The sequence below is a fragment of the Lolium perenne genome, chromosome 6, assembly GCF_019359855.2.
Source record: "Lolium perenne isolate Kyuss_39 chromosome 6, Kyuss_2.0, whole genome shotgun sequence".
Classification (NCBI taxonomy): domain Eukaryota; kingdom Viridiplantae; phylum Streptophyta; class Magnoliopsida; order Poales; family Poaceae; genus Lolium; species Lolium perenne.
The window spans coordinates 195,119,470-195,137,823 of record NC_067249.2 but is presented as its reverse complement, the minus strand read 5'-3'; positions in this window follow the sequence as shown (position 1 = coordinate 195,137,823).

Here is an 18,354-nt window from a genome sequence, read left to right as displayed (position 1 = left end):
AAATTTAATTCGGCTCTTGGGCGGATATGCTACCTCGACCCAAAAAAACATATTTTTAATTTTCGAAAAATTCTAACAAAGAAAATCGCATGTACTCCTCGATAATCTATGTGTGTTCGTGTAGTTTCGTGAAAATCCGATACTTTTTGTGGTTGATGTAAGAAGACAAAAGCAAGTATTACAAACAGCTTTATTTTTAGCAATAAATTTTATCTTTTTTACACAGCCCAAACGACAATTTAGTTTTTTATGGAAAGACTTTATGCGCTCTTAGCATGTGAAGATGAAAAGATTAATTTTTTGTTTGGAAGTTTTTGACATTTCAAAATATATAGATGTTGCAGTTCAAACTAAAGGGAGCATACGCACCCAGGAGCCAAAACATCACTCCCCCAGAAAATATGATTTGTTTTCTATTTGCGACACTTCCGCGATGCCTATCACATGTCTGTAGCTAGCACCATCCAGCACGCCCCAATGCTGTGTGTATTGTCTTGTCAATTCAATGGTCATGGTAATCTGACCAAAATATACGTCTTGGAGTACGTGTGCGCCTTATTCCTTGAAATGGACGTAGTACTTTATATTTGGTCCAAATGCGAAAAGTGTTACTCCTCCTATTCTAGTACTATACCATATTATGTTAGAACTTCGGATCATGATGAACAAGTTAAATGTAATCTTCAAAACGTACAGCTATGTCAAGTTTGACTAGTGCAAATAAACCCTCTGGCATTAAGAGAAACATCAAATAGTACAAAACACCTTAACAAAAACGAAATTACAACAAAATCCTTGAGATGCCCTTCGTCTTCAACCTCCAGACCGTGTCGACAGCACCATGGCCGACACTAATCCAACCCAGGAAGCCAGAATACTAGGATAAGCAAGCTCGGAAGGTAGGTGGCCACGGCAGCTCTAGCATGTACCAATTCAGCACGCGCGAGGGCCCGTCCAGCATCTCAATCGGCACGGTGTGAAGCCAGTGCTCGTCTCGAGCTCTCTGGAAGCGTGAGAGCTCGCCGGATTCTCTGTCGAGAGCAAGAATGAAGTTTCCGAGCGCACCGAACACGTACCACTGGAAGAAACGGGCGTTGCCACAAAGAGGATATCCGACAGGCCTGTGTGCGTGGCGTCGAGAGGCACGGTGGCGCCGGAGGAGGTCCAAGCGTGGCCACCAGGGCCAGGCGAGAACACGCAGGTCTTGCAGATGCCGTCATGATAGATCAGGCACGTTACCCTGTAATTTGACAGACTGATGCGCGCCGCAGCGTCCTCGCCATGGAGGGCGGTGCCCAGGAACAAGCTTACGAATGTTGTGTTCGAAACAGCAGGGGGTGGAGGGACCGTCACGTACTGACCTGCCAGGGGATCGCAGACGACGAGACGTGAAGGCTGCTCGAAAGGCTTCCCGTGTTTGGTGTGGTCGAAGTCCGCAAGGAGTAGGAGGCCGCCCCGAGAGTCGGCGAGCTCCAAGCTGAGGTCGCCGTTTGGCGCCCGTGGGAGGAAGTCGAGCGCGAGATTATTTGGGGCGACCCCGGCCCAACATGACGAGGAAGAGGGAACGAAGTGGGGCAGCAAGCCAGACGGACGATAGTGACAATGGGAGAAGCTGATGTGGTAGTGGCCGGCGACTATGGAGGATGGCGCGCCGTGGAGAGCGGAGACGACACGAAAGTTCTCCGACGCGATGACCTTGCGCCAGCTCCTGCAGGTGAACGCGGCGCGGACGAGATCCAGAGGTGAGGTGAGGTGCAGGAACACCAGCCCGAGAAGTTCATCCGGGATGGCGTCACCCTTGTCCTCCTGCCCGGACTTCCTCTGAACATTCTTCCAGCGGGGGCGGTTGTGCCCCATCTCCGGCTGGACCTAGCTCGCGTACGGGGGCGAGGTGTGCTGTAGGGAGGAAGCTAGGGAAGTAGCGAGGCGGCCGGCTTGGTAGAGACTAGAGAGCGAAGAGGAGATTTTTCTCGCTGGGGGAGTTAAGTCGGCATGGGAATTAAGGAGGAGACTATGTACTGATCGAAAAAGTTCCGTGGAATCAGATTCCTATAGAGGGGGTACTATGTACAGTACTGAGTACTAGTAATTTTGGGATGGAGGGAGTGCTCAGAGTATCTCAAGATATAAAAAAAGAAAAAGCAAACCAGGCCCTTAGTAAGGGCCCGAGGAAATTGCACGACACACCACTTATTGCTGTGATTGTTGCACAAAACGGACACTTTACTTTTTTTTTTGCACATATACATCACTAACTATGGATACAATTTGGAATAAAAACTAGTACTCCGTAGTTGGCGATCCCCGATCATCTGATTTTATCTTACATAGTTTAGTCCTATGTTTGAACCTTCACGCAACTATGTCTTATATATGAAGTCAATCATGAAGAGAAGTGGTTTTGGGTTTCAAACATGGAAATTTCAAGAACCTCCCAAAAGCTTTATTTTAGAGTGACTAAAAGGATCCATGCTTAACTTTTCATTTTCATATTTTAAACTTGTTTAAATCTTTGTCAAACCTAGGATTTGACCAAAAGATTCAAATGGGCATAAAATTCATAAAAAAATAGAAAAAATGAAAACCAAAGCATATAGTCTTCGTATGTCATATAGCAAGCATTCAAGCTGATAAATTAACAAGGTTTGGACATATTGAAACCATACAAATCATGTATCTACCCCTAACCCTAAACTCGGTCGATCTTATGAAGTCTAGCATGAAGAGAAGTCGTTTTGGGTTTCAAACATGGAAATTTCAAGAACACATCCAAAAAGCTTCATTTTAGAGTGACTAAGAAGGATCCATGCTTACCTTTTCATTTCATGTTATAAACTTGTTTAAATCATGGTCAACCCTAGGATTTGACAAAGATTCAAATGGGCAGAAAATTAAAAAAATCAGAAAAATGAAAAACCAAAGTACGTAGTCTTCTTATGTCATATAGTAAGCATATTCAAGTTGATAAACAAGGTTTGGACATATTCAAATCATACAAATCATGTATCTAACCCCTAACCCTAAACTCTGTCTTATGAAGTCAAGCATGAAGAGAAGTGGTTTTGGGTTTCAAACATAGAAATTTCAAAAACCTCCCAAAAGCTTCATTTTAGAGTGACTAAGAAGGATCCATGCTTAGCTTTGCATTTCATATTTTAAACTTGTTTAAATCATTATCAAATCTAGGATTTGACCTAGATACAAATGGGTGGGCACAAAATTAAAAAAAACAGAAAAATGAAAAACCAAATCACATAGTCTTCTTATGTCATATCGTAAGCATTCAAGTTGATAAACAAGGTCTAGATATATCCAAACCATACAAATCATTAATCTAGCCCCTGTCAATCTTATGAAGTCTAGCATGAAGAGAAGTCGTTTTGGGTTTCAAACATGGAAATTTCAAGAACATCCCAAAAGCTTCATTTTAGAGTGACTAAGAAGGATACAGACTTCCCTTTTCATTTTCATGTTTTAAACTTGTTTAAATCTTGGTCAAACCTCCTAGGATTTGACCAAGATTCAAATGGGCATACAAATTCAGAAAAAAATCAAGATAATGAAAAAACAATGCACATAGCATTCTTATGGCATATATATAGTAAGCATTAAAGTTGATAAACAAGGTCTAGACATATTCAAACCAGACAACTCATGTATATATATCTACCCCTGACCCCAAACTCTGTCTTATGAAGTCAATCATGAAGAGAAGTGGTTTTGGGTTTGAAACATTGAAATTTCAAGAACCTCCCAAAAGCTTTATATATTTTAGAGTGACTAAGAAGGATCCATGCTTACCTTTTCATTTTCATATTTTAAACTTGTTTAAATCTTTGTCAACCCTAGGATTTGACCAAAAGATTCAAATGGGCATCAAATTCAAAAAAAATCAGAATAATGAAAAACCAAAGCATATAGTCTTCTTATGTCATATAGTAAGCATTCAAGTTGATAAATTAACAAGGTTTGGACATATTCAAATCATACAAATCATGTATCTACCGCTAACCCTTAAACTCGGTCGATCTTATATGAATGCTAGCATGAAGAGAAGTCGTTTTGGGTTTCAAACATGGAAATTTCATGAACACATCCCAAAAGCTTCATTTTAGAGTGACTAAGAAGGATCCATGCTTACCTATTCATTTCATGTTATAAACTTGTTTAAATCATGGTCAACCCAAGGATTTGACCAAGATTCAAATGGGCGGAAAATTAAAAAAATAGAAAAATGAAAAACCAAAGTACATAGTCTTCTTATGTACGTCATATAGTAAGCATATTCAAGTTGATAAACAAGGTTTGGACATATTCAAACCATACAAATCATGTATCTACCCCCTAACCCTAAACTCTGTCTTATGAAGTCAAGCTTGAAGAGAAGTGGTTTTGGGTTTCAAACATGGGAATTTCAAAATCCTCCCAAAAGCTTCATTTTAGAGTGACTAAGAAGGATCCATGCTTACCTTTGCATTTCATATTTTAAACTTGTTTAAATCATTATCAAACCTAGGATTTGACAAAGATACAAATGGGTGGGCACAAAATTAAAAAAAAATCATAAAAAAAGAAAAACCAATTCACATAGTCTTCTTATATGTCATATCGTAAGCATTAAAGTTGATAAACAAGGTCTAGATATATCCAAACCACGTACACAAATCATGTATCTACCCCTGTCAATCGTATGAAGTCTAGCATGAAGAGAAGTCGTTTTGGGTTTCAAACATGGAAATTTCAAGAACATCCCAAAAGCTTCATTTTAGAGTGACTAATAAGGATACAAACTTCCTTTTTCATTTTCATGTTTTAAACTTGTTTAAATCTTGGTCAAACCGCCTAGGATTTGACCAAGATTCAAATGGGCATACAAATTCAAAAAAAATCAAAAACCAATGCACATAGCATTCTTATGCCATATATACAGTAAGCATTAAAGTTGATAAACAAGGTCTAGACATATTCAAACCAGACAACTCATGTATATATCTACCCCTAACCCTAAACTCTGTCTTATGAAGTCAATCATGAAGAGAAGTGGTTTTGGGTTTCAAACATGGAAATTTCAAGAACCTCCCAAAAGCTTTATTTTAGAGTGACTAAGAAGGATCCATGCTTACCTTTTCATTTTCATATTTTGAACTTGTTTAAATCTTTGTCAAACCTAGGATTGACCAAAAGATTTAAATGGGCATAAAATTCATAAAAAATCATAAAAACGAAAAACCAAAGCATATAGTCTTCGTATGTCATATAGCAAGCATTCAAGCTGATAAATTAACAAGGTTTGGACATATTGAAGCCATACAAATCATGTATATACCCCTAACCCTAAACTCGGTCGATCTTATGAAGTCTAGCATGAAGAGAAGTCGTTTTGGGTTTCAAACATGGAAATTTCAAGGACACACATCCCAAAAGCTTCATTTTAGAGTGACTAAGAAGGATCCATGCTTACCTTTTCAATTCATGTTATAAACTTGTTTAAATCATGGTCAACCCTAGGATTTGACCAAGATTCAAATGCGCAGAAAAATAAAAAAATCAGAAAAATGAAAAACCAAAGTACATAGTCTTCTTATGTCATATAGTAAGCATATTGAAGTTGATAAACAAGGTTTGGACATATTCAAACCATACAAATCATGTATCTACCCCCTAACCCTAAGCTCTGTCTTATGAAGTCAAGCTTGAAGAGAAGTGGTTTTGGGTTTCAAACATGGAAATTTCAAAAACCTCCCAAAATCTTCATATTAGAGTGACTAATTAAGAGGGATACAAGCTTCCCTTTTCGTTTTCATGTTTTAAACTTGTTTAAATCTTTGTCAAACCTAGGATTTGACCAAGATTCTAATATATGGGCATAAAATTTAAAAAAACAGAAAAATGAAAAACCAAAGCACATAGTCTTCTTATGTCGTATAGTTAGCATTCAAGTTGATGAATTAATAAGGTTTGGACATATTCAAACCATACAAATCATGTATCTACCCCCTAACCCTAAGCTCTGTCTTATGAAGTCAAGCTTGAAGAGAAGTGGTTTTGGGTTTCAAACATGGAAATTTCAAATACCTCCCAAAATCTTCATATTAGAGTGACTAATTAAGAGGGATACAAGCTTCCCTTTTCGTTTTCATGTTTTAAACTTGTGTAAATCTTTGTCAAACCTAGGATTTGACCAAGATTCTAATATATCGGCATAAAATTCAAAAAAAAAATGAAAAACCAAAGCACATAGTCTTCTTATGTCATATAGTTAGCATTAAAGTTGATGAACAAGGTTTAGACATATTCAAACCAGACAAATCATGTATCTAACCCCTAACCCTAAACTCTGTCTTATGAAATCAAGCATGAAGAGAAGTGGTTTTGGGTTTCAAACGTTTAAGCCAAAAGCTCCTTTTTCAAATACTTCAAACTTATTCAAATTTGGTTCAAATTTGAAAGACATACAAGTTATAGCACACATAGTGCATACATTTTCACACATACTGCACTAGATAGATGCTAACCCTATAGTTTGAGGCCATTTGGATGAGGTAGAAAAAATTCTTGGATTAGAATCGTGTTGTTCGAACCCCGTAGTTGGATTTTTTTGAACCTTGATCTGTAGTACTGGGCAAAACCCTAGTTTAACCTATTTAATTATAGATTCGTATATCGATTTTTCTGAGTACCTTTTTATTATTACTATGCAGCACATGTGTGTTTGCCCGTCTAGCTAGTGAAACTCGGAGGAAGAGGGATCACTCGAAAGGACAGAAGAAGGGAGAGCATTAAGGTGTCTCCCCTTTTTCGGGTGACGATGTTGACTATTGTGCAGGGTTTGTCAGTGAGCAGGAGGAGGTGCGAGCGAGCGAGTCGAGCGAGGCCGAGAATAATAGAGATTTGTTTTTTTTGTGTGAGAGGGACAAACGAAGGATATCCTGAAGGACCCAGAGACTTCCAATACGCATCCTGATGCGTCTTCTCTTGACAAAGAAGATGGCTGGGAGTTTGCGTACCTATTATTGCACGTGACTTGTGCTCACTGAAGTGTGGGACCTCACGCATGGGCACCACACGTAAGTGACAGACCTGTTGGTGTAAAAACTCGGTTGATTATTATAGTGCATTAGAACAAAGTTTCCTATGGATTCAAGGCTAGGAAATCCAAGTTAACTCATTTACATGACATTATTTTTGCCATGAAGCAAAGTTAACACATCTATTAATTGGTACATTTTGGAGTGACTAAGAAGGATCCAGGCTTACTTATTCGTTTTCACGTGTTAAACTTGTCTAAATCTTGGTCAAACCTAGGATTTGACCAACAAGATTCAAATGGGCAGAAAAATAAAATAAAAACAGAAAAATGAAAAACCAAATCACATAGTCTTCTTATGTCATATAGTAAGCATTAAATTTGATAAACAAGGTCTAGACATATCAAACCATACAAATCATGTATCTATACCCCCTAACCCCTAAACTCTGTCTTATGAAGTCAAGCATGTGAAGATAAGTGGTTTTGGGTTTCAAACATGGAAATTTCAAAAACCTCCCAAAAGCTTCATTTTAGAGTGACTAACAAGGATACATGCTTCCCTTTTCATTTTCATGTTTTAAACTTGTTTAAATCATTATCAAACCTAGGATTTGAAAAAGATTCAAATGGGCAGAAAATTAAAAAAATTAGAAAAATGAAAAACCAAAGTACATAGTCTTCTTATGTCATATAGTAAGCATATTGAAGTTGATAAACAAGGTTTGGACATATTCAAACCATACAAATCATGTATCTAACCCCTAACCCTAAACTCTGTCTTATGAAGTCAAGCATGAAGAGAAGTGGTTTTGGGTTTCAAACATGGAAATTTCAAAAACCCTCCCAAAAGCTTCATTTTAGAGTGACTAAGAAGGATCGATGCTTCCCTTTTCATTTTCATGTTTTAAACATGTTTAAATCATTATCAAACCTAGGATTTGACCAAGATACAAATGGGTGGGCACAAAATTCAAAAAAAAAACAGAAAAATGAAAAACCAAATCACATAGTCTTCTTATGTCATATCGTAAGCATTCACGTTGATAAACAAGGTCTAGATATACCCAAACTATACAAATCATGTGTATCTACCCCTGTCGATCTTATGAAGTCTAGCATGAAGAGAAGTCGTTTTGGGTTTCAAACATGGAAATTTCAAGAACATCCCAAAAGCTTCATTTTAGAGTGACTAAGAAGGATACAAACTTCCCTTTTCATTTTCATGTTTTAAACTTGTTTAAATCTTGGTCAAACCGCTAGGATTTGACCAAGATTCAAATGGGCATACAAATTCAGAAAAAAAATCAAAAGAATGAAAAACCAATGCACATAGTATTCTTATGTCATATATATAGTAAGCATTAAAGTTGATAAAGAAGGTCTAGACATATTCAAACTAGACAACTCATGTATATATCTACCCCTAACCCTAAACTCTGTCTTATGAAGTCAATCATGAAGAGAAGTGGTTTTGGGTTTCAAACATGGAAATTTCAAGAACCTCCCAAAAGCTTTATTTTAGAGTGACTAAGAAGGATCCATGCTTACCTTTTCATTTTCATATTTTAAACTTGTTTAAATCTTTGTCAAACCTAGGATTTGACCAAAAGATTCAAATGGGCATAAAATTCAAAAAAAAAATAGAAAAATGAAAAAAAAGCATATAGTCTTATTATGTCATATAGTAAGCATTCAAGTTGATGAATTAACAAGGTTTGGACATATTCAAACCATACAAATCATGTATCTACCCCCTAACCCTAAACTCTGTCTTATGAAGTCAAGCTTGAAGAGAAGTGGTTTTGGGTTTCAAACATGGGAAATTCAAAATCCTCCCAAAAGCTTCATTTTGGAGTGACTAAGAAGGATCCATGCTTACCTTTGCATTTCATATTTTAAACTTGTTTAAATCATTATCAAACCTAGGATTTGACAAAGATACAAATGGGTTGGCACAAAATTAAAAAAAAATCATAAAAAATGAAAAACCAAATCACATAGTCTTCTTATATGTCATATCGTAAGCATTAAAGTTGATAAACAAGGTCTAGATATATCCAAACCACGTACACAAATCATGTATCTACCCCTGTCAATCGTATGAAGTCTAGCATGAAGAGAAGTCGTTTTGGGTTTCAAACATGGAAATTTCAAGAACATCCCAAAAGCTTTATTTTAGAGTGACTAATAAGGATACAAACTTCCCTTTTCATTTTCATGTTTTAAACTTGTTTAAATCTTGGTCAAACCGCCTAGGATTTGACCAAGATTCAAATGGGCATACAAATTCAGAAAAAAATCAAAAACCAATGCACATAGCATTCTTGTGCCATATATATAGTAAGCATTAAAGTTGATAAACAAGGTCTAGACATATTCAAACCAGACAACTCATGTATATATCTACCCCTAACCCTAAACTCTGTCTTATGAAGTCAATCATGAAGAGAAGTGGTTTTGGGTTTCAAACATGGAAATTTCAAGAACCTCCCAAAAGCTTTATTTTAGAGTGACTAAGAAGGATCCATGCTTACCTTTTCATTTTCATATTTTGAACTTGTTTAAATCTTTGTCAAACTTAGGATTGACCAAAAGATTCAAATGGGCATAAAATTCATAAAAAATCATAAAAAATGAAAAACCAAAGCATATAGTCTTCGTATGTCATATAGCAAGCATTCAAGCTGATAAATTAACAAGGTTTGGACATATTGAAGCCATACAAATCATGTATCTACACCTAACCCTAAACTCGGTCGATCTTATGAAGTCTAGCATGAAGAGAAGTCGATTTGGGTTTCAAACATGGAAATTTCAAGGACACACATCCCAAAAGCTTCATTTTAGAGTGACTAAGAAGGATCCATGCTTACCTTTTCAATTCATGTTATAAACTTGTTTAAATCATGGTCAACCCTAGGATTTGACCAAGATTCAAATGGGCAGAAAAATAAAAAAATCAGAAAAATGAAAAACCAAAGTACATAGTCTTCTTATGTCATATAGTAAGCATATTGAAGTTGATAAACAAGGTTTGGACATATTCAAACCATACAAATCATGTATCTACCCCCTAACCCTAAGCTCTGTCTTATGAAGTCAAGCTTGAAGAGAAGTGGTTTTGGGTTTCAAACATGGAAATTTCAAAAACCTCCCAAAATCTTCATATTAGAGTGACTAATTAAGAGGGATACAAGCTTCCCTTTTTGTTTTCATGTTTTAAACTTGTTTAAATCTTTGTCAAACCTAGGATTTGACCAAGATTCTAATATATGGGCATAAAATTTAAAAAAAAAACAGAAAAATGGAAAACCAAAGCACATAGTCTTCTTATGTCGTATAGTTAGCATTCAAGTTGATGAATTAACAAGGTTTGGACATATTCAAATCATGTATCTACCCCCTAACCCTAAGCTCTGTCTTATGAAGTCAAGCTTGAAGAGAAGTGGTTTTGGGTTTCAAACATGGAAATTTCAAAAACCTCCCAAAATCTTCATATTAGAGTGACTAATTAAGAGGGATACAAGCTTCCCTTTTCGTTTTCATGTTTTAAACTTGTTTAAATCTTTGTCAAACCTAGGATTTGACCAAGATTCTAATATATGGGCATAAAATTCAAAAAAAAATGAAAAACCAAAGCACATAGTCTTCTTATGTCATATAGTTAGCATTAAAGTTGATGAACAAGGTTTAGACATATTCAAACCAGACAAATCATGTATCTAACCCCTAACCCTAAACTCTGTCTTATGAAATCAAGCATGAAGAGAAGTGGTTTTGGGTTTCAAACGTTTAAGCCAAAAGCCCCTTTTTCAAATACTTCAAACTTGTTCAAATTTGGTTCAAATTTGAAAGACATACAAGTTATAGCACACATAGTGCATACATTTTCACACATACTGCACTAGATAGATGCTAACCTTATAGTTTGAGGCCATTTGGATGAGGTAGAAAAAATTCTTGGATTAGAATCGTGTTGTTCGAACCCCGTAGTTGGATTTTTTTGAACCTTGATCTGTAGTACTGGGCAAAACCCTAGTTTAACCTATTTAATTATAGATTCGTATATCGATTTTTCTGAGTACCTTTTTATTATTACTATGCAGCACATGTGTGTTTGCCCGTCTAGCTAGTGAAACTCGGAGGAAGAGGGATCACTCGGAAGGACAGAAGAAGGGAGAGCATTATGGTGTCTCCCCTTTTTCGGGTGACGATGTTGACTATTGTGCAGGGTTTGTCAGTGAGCAGGAGGAGGTGCGAGCGAGCGAGCGAGTCGAGCGAGGCCGAGAATGAGAGAGATTTGTTTTTTTGTGTGAGAGGGACAAACGAAGGATCCTGAAGGACCCAGAGACTTCCAATACGCATCCTGATGCGTCTTCTCTTGACAAAGAAGATGGCTGGGAGTTTGCGTACCTATTATTGCACGTGACTTGTGCTCACTGAAGTGTGGGACCTCACGCGTGGGCACCACACGTAAGTGACAGACCTGTTGGTGTAAAAACTCGGTTGATTATTATAGTGCATTAGAACAAAGTTTCCTATGGATTCAAGGCTAGGAAATCCAAGTTAACTCATTTACATGACATTATTTTTTCCATGAAGCAAAGTTAACACATCTATCAATTGGTACATTTTGGAGTGACTAAGAAGGATCCAGGCTTACTTATTCGTTTTCACGTGTTAAACTTGTCTAAATCTTGGTCAAACCTAGGATTTGACCAACAAGATTCAAATGGGCAGAAAAATAAAATAAAAACAGAAAAATGAAAAACCAAATCACATAGTCTTCTTATGTCATATAGTAACCATTAAAGTTGATAAACAAGGTCTAGACATATCAAACCATACAAATCATGTATCTATACCCCCTAACCCCTAAACTCTGTCTTATGAAGTCAAGCATGTGGAGATAAGTGGTTTTGGGTTTCAAACATGGAAATTTCAAAAACCTCCCAAAAGTTTCATTTTAGAGTGACTAACAAGGATACATGCTTCCCTTTTCATTTTCATGTTTTAAACTTGTTTAAATCATTATCAAACCTAGGATTTGAAAAAGATTCAGATGGGCAGAAAATTAAAAAAATCAGAAAAATGAAAAACCAAAGTACATAGTCTTCTTATGTCATATAGTAAGCATAGTGAAGTTGATAAACAAGGTTTGGACATATTCAAACCATACAAATCATGTATCTAACCCCTAACTCTAAACTCTGTCTTATGAAGTCAAGCATGAAGAGAAGTGGTTTTGGGTTTCAAACATGGAAATTTCAAAAACCCTCCCAAAAGCTTCATTTTAGAGTGACTAAGAAGGATCGATGCTTCCCTTTTCATTTTCATGTTTTAAACATGTTTAAATCATTATCAAACCTAGGATTTGACCAAGATACAAATGGGTGAGCACAAAATTAAAAAAAAACAGAAAAATGAAAAACCAAATCACATAGTCTTCTTATGTCATATCGTAAGCATTCACGTTGATAAACAAGGTCTAGATATACCCAAACCATACAAATCATGTGTATCTACCCCTGTCGATCTTATGAAGTCTAGCATGAAGAGAAGTCGTTTTGGGTTTCAAACATGGAAATTTCAAGAACATCCCAAAAGCTTCATTTTAGAGTGACTAAGAAGGATACAAACTTCCCTTTTCATTTTCATGTTTTAAACTTGTTTAAATCTTGGTCAAACCGCCTAGGATTTGACCAAGATTCAAATGGGCATACAAATTCAGAAAAAAATCAAAAGAATGAAAAACCAATGCACATAGCATTCTTATGTCATATATATAGTAAGCATTAAAGTTGATAAAGAAGGTCTAGACATATTCAAACTAGACAACTCATGTATATATCTACCCCTAACCCTAAACTCTGTCTTATGAAGTCAATCATGAAGAGAAGTGGTTTTGGGTTTCAAACATGGAAATTTCAAGAACCTCCCAAAAGCTTTATTTTAGAGTGACTAAGAAGGATCCATGCTTACCTTTTCATTCTCATATTTTAAACTTGTTTAAATCTCTGTCAAACCTAGGATTTGACCAAAAGATTCAAATGGGCATAAAATCCAAAAAAAAACAGAAAAATGAAAAACAAAAGCATATAGTCTTATTATGTCATATAGTAAGCATTCAAGTTGATGAATTAACAAGGTTTGGACATATTCAAACCATACAAATCATGTATCTTCCCCCTAACCCTAAACTCTGTCTTATGAAGTCAAGCTTGAAGAGAAGTGGCTTTGGGTTTCAAACATGGGAAATTCAAAATCCTCCCAAAAGCTTCATTTTAGAGTGACTAAGAAGGATCCATGCTTACCTTTGCATTTCATATTTTAAACTTGTTTAAATCATTATCAAACCTAGGATTTGACAAAGATACTAATGGGTGGGCACAAAATTCAAAAAAAATCATAAAAAATTAAAAACCAAATCACATAGTCTTCTTATATGTCATATCGTAAGCATTAAAGTTGATAAACAAGGTCTAGATATATCCAAACCACGTACACAAATCATGTATCTACCCCTGTCAATCGTATGAAGTCTAGCATGAAGAGAAGTCGTTTTGGGTTTCAAACATGGAAATTTCAAGAACATCCCAAAAGCTTCATTTTAGAGTGACTAATAAGTATACAAACTTCCCTTTTCATTTTCATGTTTTAAACTTGTTTAAATCTTGGTCAAACCGGCTAGGATTTGACCAAGATTCAAATGGGCATACAAATTCAGAAAAAAAATCAAAAACCAATGCACATAGCATTCTTATGCCATATATACAGTAAGCATTAAAGTTGATAAACAAGGTCTAGACATATTCAAACCAGACAACTCATGTATATATCTACCCCTAACCCTAAACTCTGTCTTATGAAGTCAATCATGAAGAGAAGTGGTTTTGGGTTTCAAACATGGAAATTTCAAGAACCTCCCAAAAGCTTTATTTTAGAGTGACTAAGAAGGATCCATGCTTACCTTTTCATGTTCATATTTTGAACTTGTTTAAATCTTTGTCAAACCTAGGATTGACCAAAAGATTCAAATGGGCATAAAATTCATAAAAAATCATAAAAATGAAAAACCAAAGCATATAGTCTTCGTATGTCATATAGCAAGCATTCAAGCTGATAAATTAACAAGGTTTGGACATATTGAAGCCATACAGATCATGTATCTACCCCTAACCATGAACTCGGTCGATCTTATGAAGTCTAGCATGAAGAGAAGTCGTTTTGGGTTTCAAACATGGAAATTTCAAGGACACACATCCCAAAAGCTTCATTTTAGAGTGACTAAGAAGGATCCATGCTTACCTTTTCAATTCATGTTATAAACTTGTTTAAATCATGGTCAACCCTAGGATTTGACCAAGATTCAAATGGGCAGAAAAATAAAAAAATCAGAAAAATGAAAAACCAAAGTACATAGTCTTCTTATGTCATATAGTAAGCATATTGAAGTTGATAAACAAGGTTTGTACATATTCAAACTATACAAATCATGTATCTACCCCCTAACCCTAAGCTCTGTCTTATGAAGTCAAGCTTGAAGAGAAGTGGTTTTGGGTTTCAAACATGGAAATTTCAAAAACCTCCCAAAATCTTCATATTAGAGTGACTAATTAAGAGGGATACAAGCTTCCCTTTTCGTTTTCATGTTTTAAACTTGTTTAAATCTTTGTCAAACCTAGGATTTGACCAAGATTCTAATATATGGGCATAAAATTTAAAAAAAACAGAAAAATGGAAAACCAAAGCACATAGTCTTCTTATGTCGTATAGTTAGCATTCAAGCTGATGAATTAACAAGGTTTGGACATATTCAAACCATACAAATCATGTATCTACCCCCTAACCCTAAGCTCTGTCTTATGAAGTCAAGCTTGAAGAGAAGTGGTTTTGGGTTTCAAACATGGAAATTTCAAAAACCTCCCAAAATCTTCATATTAGAGTGACTAATTAAGAGGGATACAAGCTTCCCTTTTCGTTTTCATGTTTTAAACTTGTTTAAATCTTTGTCAAACCTAGGATTTGACCAAGATTCTAATATATGGGCATAAAATTCAAAAAAAAATGAAAAACCAAAGCACATAGTCTTCTTATGTCATATAGTTAGCATTAAAGTTGATGAACAAGGTTTAGACATATTCAAACCAGACAAATCATGTATCTAACCCCTAACCCTAAACTCTGTCTTATGAAATCAAGCATGAAGAGAAGTGGTTTTGGGTTTCAAACGTTTAAGCCAAAAGCCCCTTTTTCAAATACTTCAAACTTGTTCAAATTTGGTTCAAATTTGAAAGACATACAAGTTATAGCACACATAGTGCATACATTTTCACACATACTGCACTAGATAGATGCTAACCTTATAGTTTGAGGCCATTTGGATGAGGTAGAAAAAATTCTTGGATTAGAATCGTGTTGTTCGAACCCCGTAGTTGGATTTTTTTGAACCTTGATCTGTAGTACTGGGCAAAACCCTAGTTTAACCTATTTAATTATAGATTCGTATATCGATTTTTCTGAGTACCTTTTTATTATTACTATGCAGCACATGTGTGTTTGCCCGTCTAGCTAGTGAAACTCGGAGGAAGAGGGATCACTCGGAAGGACAGAAGAAGGGAGAGCATTATGGTGTCTCCCCTTTTTTGGGTGACGATGTTGACTATTGTGCAGGGTTTGTCAGTGAGCAGGAGGAGGTGCGAGCGAGCGAGCGAGTCGAGCGAGGCCGAGAATGAGAGAGATTTGTTTTTTTGTGTGTGAGAGGGACAAACGAAGGATCCTGAAGGACCCAGAGACTTCCAATACGCATCCTGATGCGTCTTCTCTTGACAAAGAAGATGGCTGGGAGTTTGCGTACCTATTATTGCACGTGACTTGTGCTCACTGAAGTGTGGGACCTCACACGTGGGTGATACGTCTCCGACGTATCGATAATTTCTTATGTTCCATGCCACATTATTGATGATATCTACATGTTTTATGCATACTTTATGTCATATTTATGCATTTTCCGGAACTAACCTATTGACGAGATGCCGAAGGGCCAGTTACTGTTTTCTGCTGTTTTTGGTTTCAGAAATCCTAGTAAGGAAATATTCTCGGAATCGGACGAAATCAACGCCCAGCATCTTAGAATCGTCGGAAGCATCCAGAACACCCGAGAGAGGCCAGAGGGGGGCCATAGGCCCACCAGATGGTAGGCCGGCGCGGCCTGGGGGTGGCCCGCGCCCCCCTAGCGTGTCGTCGCCTCGTTGACCTTCTGACGCCGCCTCTTCGCCTATAAGAAGCCCCTCGACCTAAAACCTCGAGACGGAAAAAAGCCACGGTACGAGAAACCTTCGAGCGCTGCCACATCGCGAAACTCCAATTCGGGGGACAGAAGTCTCTGTTCCGGCGCCCTGCCGGGATGGGGAAGTGCCCCCGAAAGGCTTCTCCATCGACACCGCTGCCATCTCCACCGCCATCTTCATCAACGCTGCTGTCTCCAATGAGGAGGGAGTAGTTCTCCATCGAGGCTCGGGGCTGTACCGGTAGCTATGTGGTTAATCTCTCTCCTATGTACTTCAATACAATGATCTCATGAGCTGCCTTACATGATTGAGATTCATATGAGCTTTGTATCACTATTCATCTATGTGCTACTCTAGTGATGTTATTAAAGTACTCTATTCCTCCTGCATGGTGTAAAGGTGGCAGTGTGTGCATCATGTAGTACTTGGCGTAGTTTATGATTGTGATCTCTTGTAGATTATGAAGTTAACTATTACTATGATGGTATTGATGTGATCTATTTGGTTATGTTGATCTATCTTGCACTCTAAGGTTATTTAAACATGAATATCGAATATTGTGGAGCTTGTTAACTCCGGCATTGAGGGTTCGTGTAATCCTACACAATTAGTGGTGTTCATCATCCAACAAGAGGGTGTAGAGTCTAGCATCTATCTATTTATTTATGTGATCAATGTTGAGAGTGTCCATTAGTGAAAGTATGATCCCTAGGCCTTGTTCCTAAATACTGCTATCGCTGCTTGTTTACTGTTTTACTGCATCTGTATTGTCCGCAATATTACCACCATCGACCACACGCCAGTCCTGGACAGCAAAGCACTTTTCTGGTGCTGTTGCTACTGCTCATATTTATTCATACCACCTGTATTTCACTATCTCTTCGCCGAACTAGTGCACCTATTAGGTGTGTTGGGGACACAAGAGACTTCTTGCTTTGTGGTTGCAGGGTTGCATGAGAGGGATATCTTTGACCTCTTCCTCCCTGAGATCGATAAACCTTGGGTGATCCACTTAAGGGAAACTTGCTGCTGTTCTACAAACCTCTGCTCTTGGAGGCCCAACACTGTCTACAAGAATAGAAGCACCCGTAGACATCAAGCACTTTTCTGGCGCCGTTGCCGGGGAGGAAAGGTAAAAGGCACTCATACTCCGGTTCCAGGTAACAGTACTTTTCTGGCGCCATTGTGTGTGCGCTCGAAGCTATTTCCTTTAGATCCTGCAATTGCATCTTTTTGTTTCTTGTTTACACTAGTAAGGCATAATGGACAACAATGAGCTTCTTACTCTATTTCCTGATTTAAGACATGGATGGTTTGATCCGAAAATTAAAAAACCCATGGAACATATTAGTATGAACACTTTGAATACCATTGTTGCTAATGATATGGAAAATTCTAAGCTTGGGGAAGCTGGTTTTGATGAGCATGATCTTTTTAGTCCCCCGGGCATTGAGGAGGAAATTTACTTTGATGATACTTTGCCTCCTATTTATGATGATTATAATGATAGTAGTCTTTTGGTGCCACCTACTATGGAGAGTACATTTGATTATGATTACAATATGCCTCCTACACTTGATGAGAATAATAATGATAGCTACTTTGTTGAATTTGCTCCCACTACAACTAATAAAATTGATTATGCTTATGTGGAGAGTAATAATTTTATGCATGAGACTCATGATAAGAATGCTTTATGTGATAGTTATATTGTTGAGTTTGCTCATGATGCTACTGGACATTATTATGAGAGAGGAAAATATGGTTGTAGAAATTTTCATGTTACTAAAACACCTCTCTATATGCTGAAAATCTTGAAGCTGCACTTGTTTTATCTTTCTATGCTTGTTGCATTATGCCTACATAACTTGTTTATTTACAAGATTCCTATGCATAGGAAGCATGTTAGGCTTAAATGTGTTTTGAATTTGCTTCTTGATGCTCTCTTTTGCTTCAACTGCTATTTTTTGCGAGTGCATCATTAAAACTACTGAGCCCATCTTAATGGCTATAAAGAAAGAACTTCTTGGGAGA